We start from the raw sequence: 7,861 nt of genomic DNA, 5'->3' as shown, positions 1-7,861 counted from the left end.
ACCAGGCCCTTGAGACATTTGCTAACATGGTAAGTACAAAATCACATTTTCACAATATTGCCATTTCCCTGCGTGAAGTTTGGGTCCAGCTACAATTATTTTTCTGCCAATTCAAGGCCGTCAACAACACCTACCCGACCTCGTCAAATGTGCTCGAGGCTCTTGGAGAAGTGAGAATTGACAACTTCAGCCAGGCACAACTACAGAGTGAGGAGTTCATTACCAGCTGGTTCAAGACAAAGATCCGTCCGTTTCTGGCCGTTCCATCTTTCAACTTCCTATTTTGCCTTAGCTCCAAAAACTTCAGCTGCCAGACATACCAGACTGTGTAAGTAAATATGAGACATATAGCTCTGTTCTGCAAATGTGCAGTTGACTAGAAGTTTAGATGTTGAAAGCTTTCTCTCAAATGTAGCATTCAGGCATTTGGAAGCCAAAAGGCATCCATGGACAGAGACACACAGCAAGCAGTCTTCACTCACTTCATCAAACCGTTCTTGTCAAGAAATGACTCAACAGGTAAAAGGAGAAACTCAAGCTCACTTTGGTTTTTCCATGACAACATGTGGTATATTACCCTGTCAATAACTTTCTTGCTTTTTCTGCAGATCCTGGCTGTGTCTCATCTATCACGGGGAGCCAAGCGTGGCTAAAGGCAAACCTTGGCGACTTCTCTGATTTTGCAACTGTGCAGGACTTGGAAGCCTTCAATCCTAATTTGTCCGCTGTGAGTGCCAACTGCAGATGTACATCTTCCTGTAAACGGAATTCTTTTACCCAGAACATTTCCATGACTGCTGTCTGATATTATGCTGGTTCTCTTTTGTAGGCTGAATTGTTGTCAGTCCTCAGTCCTTCTCAGGTGGCACAGCTGGTACTGAGTTTGGGAGCCTCCAATAACACAGATTTGATTGATCGTGTGTTTGAGCGACTGCAAGAGGGCAACGCTCTAGAAAATGTGGATGGATTCCTCACACAACTGACAGCCAATGGACAGGTATGCTAGGCTTCTAAAAGGGTGAAGGAGGACAATCCTGGTGTTTTATTCCAGCAGGATAAGACAGAATAAGACATTTGCTAAACCGCTACACAACTCTTCAAGGAGTCTATCATAGAGAAGACTTGTTTGCAACCTTTGTGACATGTTGTATGAGTACATTTACAACATGCAGTCTCTGTATTGCTTAGCTTCTTTTCCACCTCAATTTCACAGATGCCAATTTTCCAGCCTGTTGTGAGAGATCGGATCATGAATGCGACCTTCATCGTCATCAGTCCACATTTCTCCACTTTCACGACAAACGACTATGAACTTTGGTTCCATGTGAAACTGATTCCTATCCTTGCCAGTTTTACTCCAGAAATGCTCATAAACACAATCACAAACATCAGCTGCATGAACTACCAAGTCATGTGAGTAGTTTTCTTGGAGCAATCAAGATTTTGTTGCAAATGAAAATGACAATAGAGACAAAGAACAGCATGAGAATGTTTTCTTTCAACTGTTGCAGTGTGAGTGGGTTGGTTTCAGTTATCCAGGAGATGCCACTGTACAGACGGCAAGAGATCACACATGGTCTGCTGGGCTACCTAAGAAATGCTGAAAATGCCATCAATGAGCCAGGTAGAGCAGACATAGGGTGCATTATGTGTTTTCCAGTGTGAAATGTCTTGAAAAGCACTCAGACAAAAAACTTAAATTCTTTCATGTCTACCAGTCACAAACCTTCCTAAATTGAGCACATCCTAACTTTTGTCTGCATGCCTTAGCTTGCAGGCAACAAAATGAGAGTGATGCCCAATGGGTTAAAGCAAATCTGGGTCCATTCGTCCAATATACAGCGTACTCTGACCTCAAAGACTTCAACATCTCTACGGTAAGCCCTACATTGCACTTCTAGTCCTCCCTTAAGAACAGGAAAACAAAATTGTAGACTTAAGAAGACAAACACAGGAGTTTATTTTGCCATATCAAAAATACAAGCAAATCATAGAGCACACTTTCTTTGGTTGCAAACTCTATTCATTTACCCATAGCATTGGTCATTACTGCTGTCTGATATTATGTTGATTCCCTGTTGTAGGCTGGATTGTTGTCAACGCTCAATCCCTCTGAGGTGGCACAGCTGCTACTGAGCTCTGGAGCCTCAAATAACACAGATTTTATTGATCTTGTGCTTAAACAACTTGAAGAGGGCAACGCTCTAAAAAATGTGGATGAATTCCTGACACAGCTGACAGCCAATGGACAGGTAGGCTAGCCTCCTAAAAGGGTGAAGGAGGACAATGCGGATATTTGATTCTAGAAGTAAACACAGAATAAGACATCGGTCTCAACCGCTACATCCATTGTTGGCTATTGTATCTTAGAAAACAAATGGTTACAGCCTTTGTACCATGTTGTATGGGTGTACTTCCAACATGCAATCTCACCTTTGCTTATGTCTTTTTCCACTTTAATATGACAGACCCCACATTTCCAGCCTGTTGTGAGAGATCGGATCATGAATACGACCTTCATCGTCATCAGTCCACATTTCTCCACTTTCACGACAAACGACTATGAACTTTGGTTCCATGTGAAACTGATTCCTATCCTTGCCAGTTTTACTCCAGAAATGCTCATAAACACAACCACAAACATCAGCTGCATGAATTACCAAGTCATGTGAGTAGTTTTCTTGGAGCAATCAAGATTTTGTTGCAAATGAAAATGACAATAGTGACAAAAAACAGCATGAGAATGTTTTCTTTCAACTGTTGCAGTGTGAGTGGGTTGGCTATAGTTATCCAGGAGATGCCACTGTACAGACGGCAAGAGATCACACATGGTCTGCTGGGCTACCTAAGAAATGCTGAAAATGCCATCAATGAGCCAGGTAGGGCAGACATAGGGTGCGTTATGTGTTTTCCAGTGTGAAATGTCTTGAAAAGCACTCAGACAAAAAACTTGCCCACAAATTCTTTCATGTCTACCTGTCAAAAACCTTCCTAAATTTGGCACATCCTAACTTTTGTTTGTAGCTTGCAGGCAACAAAATGAGAGTGATGCCCAATGGGTTAAAGCAAATCTGGGTCCATTCGTGCAATATACATCATACTCTGACCTCAAAGACTTCAACATCTCTACGGTAAGCCCTACATTGCACTTCTAGTCCTCCCTTAAGAACAGGAAAACAAAATTGTAGACTTAAGAAGACAAACACAGGAGTTTATTTTGCCATATCAAAAATACAAGCAAATCATAGAGCACACTTTCTTTGGTTGCAAACACTAATCCTTTACCCACAGCATTGGTCATTACTGTTGTCTGATATTATGTTGATTCCCTGTTGTAGGCTGGATTGTTGTCAACGCTCAATCCCTCTGAGGTGGCACAGCTGCTACTGAGCTCTGGAGCCTCAAATAACACAGATTTTATTGATCTTGTGTTTGAAAAACTTGAAGAGGGCAATGTTCTAAAAAATGTGGATGAATTCCTGACACAGCTGACAGCCAATGGACAGGTAGGCTAGCCTCCTAAAAGGGTGAAGGAGGACAATGCAGATATTTGATTCCAGAAGTAAACACAGAATAAAACATAGGTCTCAACCGCTACATCCATTGTTGGCTATTGTATCTTAGAAAACAAATGGTTACAGCTTTTGTACCATGTTGTATGGGTGTACTTCCAACATGCAATCTCACCTTTGCTTATGTCTTTTTCCACTTTAATATGACAGACCCCACATTTCCAGCCTGTTGTGAGAGATCGGATCATGAATACGACCTTCATCATCATCAGTCCACATTTCTCCACTTTCACGACAAACGACTATGAACTTTGGTTCCATGTGAAACTGATTCCTATCCTTGCCAGTTTTACTCCAGAAATGCTCATAAACACAACCACAAACATCAGCTGCATGAATTACCAAGTCATGTGAGTGGTTTTCTTGGAGCAATCAAGATTTTGTTGCAAATGAAAATGACAATACTGACAAAGAACAGCATGAGAACGTTTTCTTTCAACTGTTGCAGTGTGAGTGGGTTGGCTTCAGTTATCCAGGAGATGCCACTGTACAGACGGCAAGAGATCACACATGGTCTGCTGGGCTACCTAAGAAATGCTGAAAATGCCATCAATGAGCCAGGTAGGGCAGACATAGGGTGCGTTATGTGCTTTCCAGTGTGAAATGTCTTGAAAAGCACTCAGACAAAAAACTTGCCCACATATTCTTTCATGTCTACCTGTCAAAAACCTTCCTAAATTTGGCACATCCTAACTTTTGTTTGTATGCCTTAGCTTGCAGGCAACAAAATGAGAGTGATGCCCAATGGGTTAAAGCAAATCTGGGTCCATTCGTCCAATATACATCATACTCTGACCTCAAAGACTTCAACATCTCTACGGTAAGCTTTACTCTTATTACTCTTCCTGTCTTTCTTGAGAATAGCAAAGCAAAATTCTGGAAATTATACAAAAGACATGCATTTCATGAATTCTACTTTTTTGTATCCATAGCTGGCAGTTCTGGACGTTCTTTCACCATCGCAAAAGGCTGATCTAATCCTAGATCCAAACAGTGGTGCTTTAAACGATGCACATGTTGTAAGGGAGGTGTTGACAAGCTTGACAGAGACCAGTGATTATGAGCAGCTCAACCAATTCTTCCAGGCTTTTGCAAACATCAACAAGCAGGTGAATTCTCATTGGTAACCTTACCTCAGCGCAAACATCAACAAATGTTAACAGTGTTCTTTCATAAACCTGCTCAAGTGTTTAACTGAAAATGATCCATTTCTGATATGCTTCATGCCTTGAGGCATCCCTGCTGTACAGAAGTACAAAGATTTAGTTTAGATAAGCTCCCCCTCATCTCCGCATTTCCACAAAGACTTCAGAACTTCCTCTCTGACCTTATTATGATCCCCTTCTCTTTTCAGAGAAATGTCACCCTCATCCAAAATCCAGATGTGCGAGACACCATTTTGAGCCTGACCTTGACAGCCCTTGCTCCTCAGCTTAAAGACTTTCAGCCAGAAGACTATCAACAGTGGTTCCAGGTTTATTTGGTTCCTGTGATGGCGAGCATCCTTCCTAGCAGCTTGCGGGTGATCCCCAGTAACATCACCTGTGAATCCTACCAGGCTGTGTAAGATATTTCTGATATCCACAGTTAGACATTTGGGTGTGCACAATGCCAAGCTGAGGCTCCTGACAAGTCACAATGAATTCTTTTCTTCCTTTAGATACGATGGTCTTGCGCAGAGTTTGGCAGCATTGCCACTGGACCTTTCACAGGGCGTGAGATCAAGCAAGCAGTACCTCCAGGACACATTCCCACGTATGTGGCAAATGGGCTTTCCTGACTAAACTTTTCCCAAAAGCCCAGTACCAGCACTGTAATGACTACTCCATTGATTTGTTTCCTTTCTTTTTCTTCTCAAACAGGCTGCTCAGTTCCAGCTTCCTTTGTGGTAAGATTAGTTTTTTGGGGGGTGGGTGGGTGGGTGTGGGGGGTGTCTTACATGGGTTATCCAATATTTGATCCAGGTTTGGCACACTAATTGGGCCAACTGTGACAAAGTCAAGGTATTTACACTTGAAGAAGATGTTTCCACTATACTAACACTCATATTTTCTTTGTCTTCAGTGCAAGGTGACCCCAGTTCATGGTAAGTCTGTCTAGAAGTACACATTTCAACTCTAAGGATATAAATGCATTCTGAAGGACTATTATCTGACACACAACCATTCTCTTTTCACAGTGAATCTCATTTGTAATGGAGTTGATGGGTGGGTGAAATGCCATTTTGTTCAATGTTGATTCTGTCTAGGTAAAATTTGTTAACACAGTGTAATTAAGGGGACATTGGATTTCAATTTATTGTGTTTTTTCCACAGTTCAAAACTTGAGCAAATCCTGTCAGCTGGCAATTCCTCGGCAGCCCTGTGCAATTTCACCATCACAGAACATGCCTGTTCCTCTGTAAGATTCCTTTTTAAACTCCAAAAACAGAACATGGATTTTGCCCCATTATGGTCCTGAGACAAATCTCCATGAGCTCTGACAAAATGGCTGTATTCTTTGTCAATTTTCTTTTTCAAGGCTCCCTATCTCACATCCAGCAACTTGGTCACACTGCTGAACTGCACACTGAAAAGCCAAAACATATACCCAGTAGAAGTCTGGAAGCTTTTCTTCCAAAAAGCCTCTGCTGTACTGGACCAGGCCCTTGAGACATTTGCTAACATGGTAAGTACAAAATCACATTTTCACAATATTGCCATTTCCCTGCGTGAAGTTTGGGTCCAGCTACAATTATTTTTCTGCCAATTCAAGGCCGTCAACAACACCTACCCGACCTCGTCAAATGTGCTCGAGGCTCTTGGAGAAGTGAGAATTGACAACTTCAGCCAGGCACAACTACAGAGTGAGGAGTTCATTACCAGCTGGTTCAAGACAAAGATCCGTCCGTTTCTGGCCGTTCCATCTTTCAACTTCCTATTTTGCCTTAGCTCCAAAAACTTCAGCTGCCAGACATACCAGACTGTGTAAGTAAATATGAGACATATAGCTCTGTTCTGCAAATGTGCAGTTGACTAGAAGTTTAGATGTTGAAAGCTTTCTCTCAAATGTAGCATTCAGGCATTTGGAAGCCAAAAGGCATCCATGGACAGAGACACACAGCAAGCAGTCTTCACTCACTTCATCAAACCGTTCTTGTCAAGAAATGACTCAACAGGTAAAAGGAGAAACTCAAGCTCACTTTGGTTTTTCCATGACAACATGTGGTATATTACCCTGTCAATAACTTTCTTGCTTTTTCTGCAGATCCTGGCTGTGTCTCATCTATCACGGGGAGCCAAGCGTGGCTAAAGGCAAACCTTGGCGACTTCTCTGATTTTGCAACTGTGCAGGACTTGGAAGCCTTCAATCCTAATTTGTCCGCTGTGAGTGCCAACTGCAGATGTACATCTTCCTGTAAACGGAATTCTTTTACCCAGAACATTTCCATGACTGCTGTCTGATATTATGCTGGTTCTCTTTTGTAGGCTGAATTGTTGTCAGTCCTCAGTCCTTCTCAGGTGGCACAGCTGGTACTGAGTTTGGGAGCCTCCAATAACACAGATTTGATTGATCGTGTGTTTGAGCGACTGCAAGAGGGCAACGCTCTAGAAAATGTGGATGGATTCCTCACACAACTGACAGCCAATGGACAGGTATGCTAGGCTTCTAAAAGGGTGAAGGAGGACAATCCTGGTGTTTTATTCCAGCAGGATAAGACAGAATAAGACATTTGCTAAACCGCTACACAACTCTTCAAGGAGTCTATCATAGAGAAGACTTGTTTGCAACCTTTGTGACATGTTGTATGAGTACATTTACAACATGCAGTCTCTGTATTGCTTAGCTTCTTTTCCACCTCAATTTCACAGATGCCAATTTTCCAGCCTGTTGTGAGAGATCGGATCATGAATGCGACCTTCATCGTCATCAGTCCACATTTCTCCACTTTCACGACAAACGACTATGAACTTTGGTTCCATGTGAAACTGATTCCTATCCTTGCCAGTTTTACTCCAGAAATGCTCATAAACACAATCACAAACATCAGCTGCATGAACTACCAAGTCATGTGAGTAGTTTTCTTGGAGCAATCAAGATTTTGTTGCAAATGAAAATGACAATAGAGACAAAGAACAGCATGAGAATGTTTTCTTTCAACTGTTGCAGTGTGAGTGGGTTGGTTTCAGTTATCCAGGAGATGCCACTGTACAGACGGCAAGAGATCACACATGGTCTGCTGGGCTACCTAAGAAATGCTGAAAATGCCATCAATGAGCCAGGTAGAGCAGACATAGGGTGCATTATGT

The 7,861-nt window shown here is 42.2% G+C and overlaps 1 long non-coding RNA gene across 1 annotated transcript; it reads left to right on the top strand.

Annotated features, from left to right (window-relative positions):
- The first annotated feature begins 1,651 nt into the window (after positions 1 to 1,651).
- Positions 1,652 to 2,878, top strand: LOC143414096 (uncharacterized). Its single transcript, XR_013094652.1, has 4 exons — positions 1,652 to 1,877; positions 2,085 to 2,252; positions 2,469 to 2,668; positions 2,767 to 2,878. It is a non-coding gene; the product is annotated as an uncharacterized LOC143414096 (long non-coding RNA).
- Positions 2,879 to 7,861: the final 4,983 nt, after the last annotated feature.

This window comes from Maylandia zebra, linkage group LG19 (assembly GCF_041146795.1).
Source record: "Maylandia zebra isolate NMK-2024a linkage group LG19, Mzebra_GT3a, whole genome shotgun sequence".
NCBI lineage: Eukaryota > Metazoa > Chordata > Actinopteri > Cichliformes > Cichlidae > Maylandia > Maylandia zebra.
This window is presented reverse-complemented; position numbering and strand designations above follow the sequence as displayed.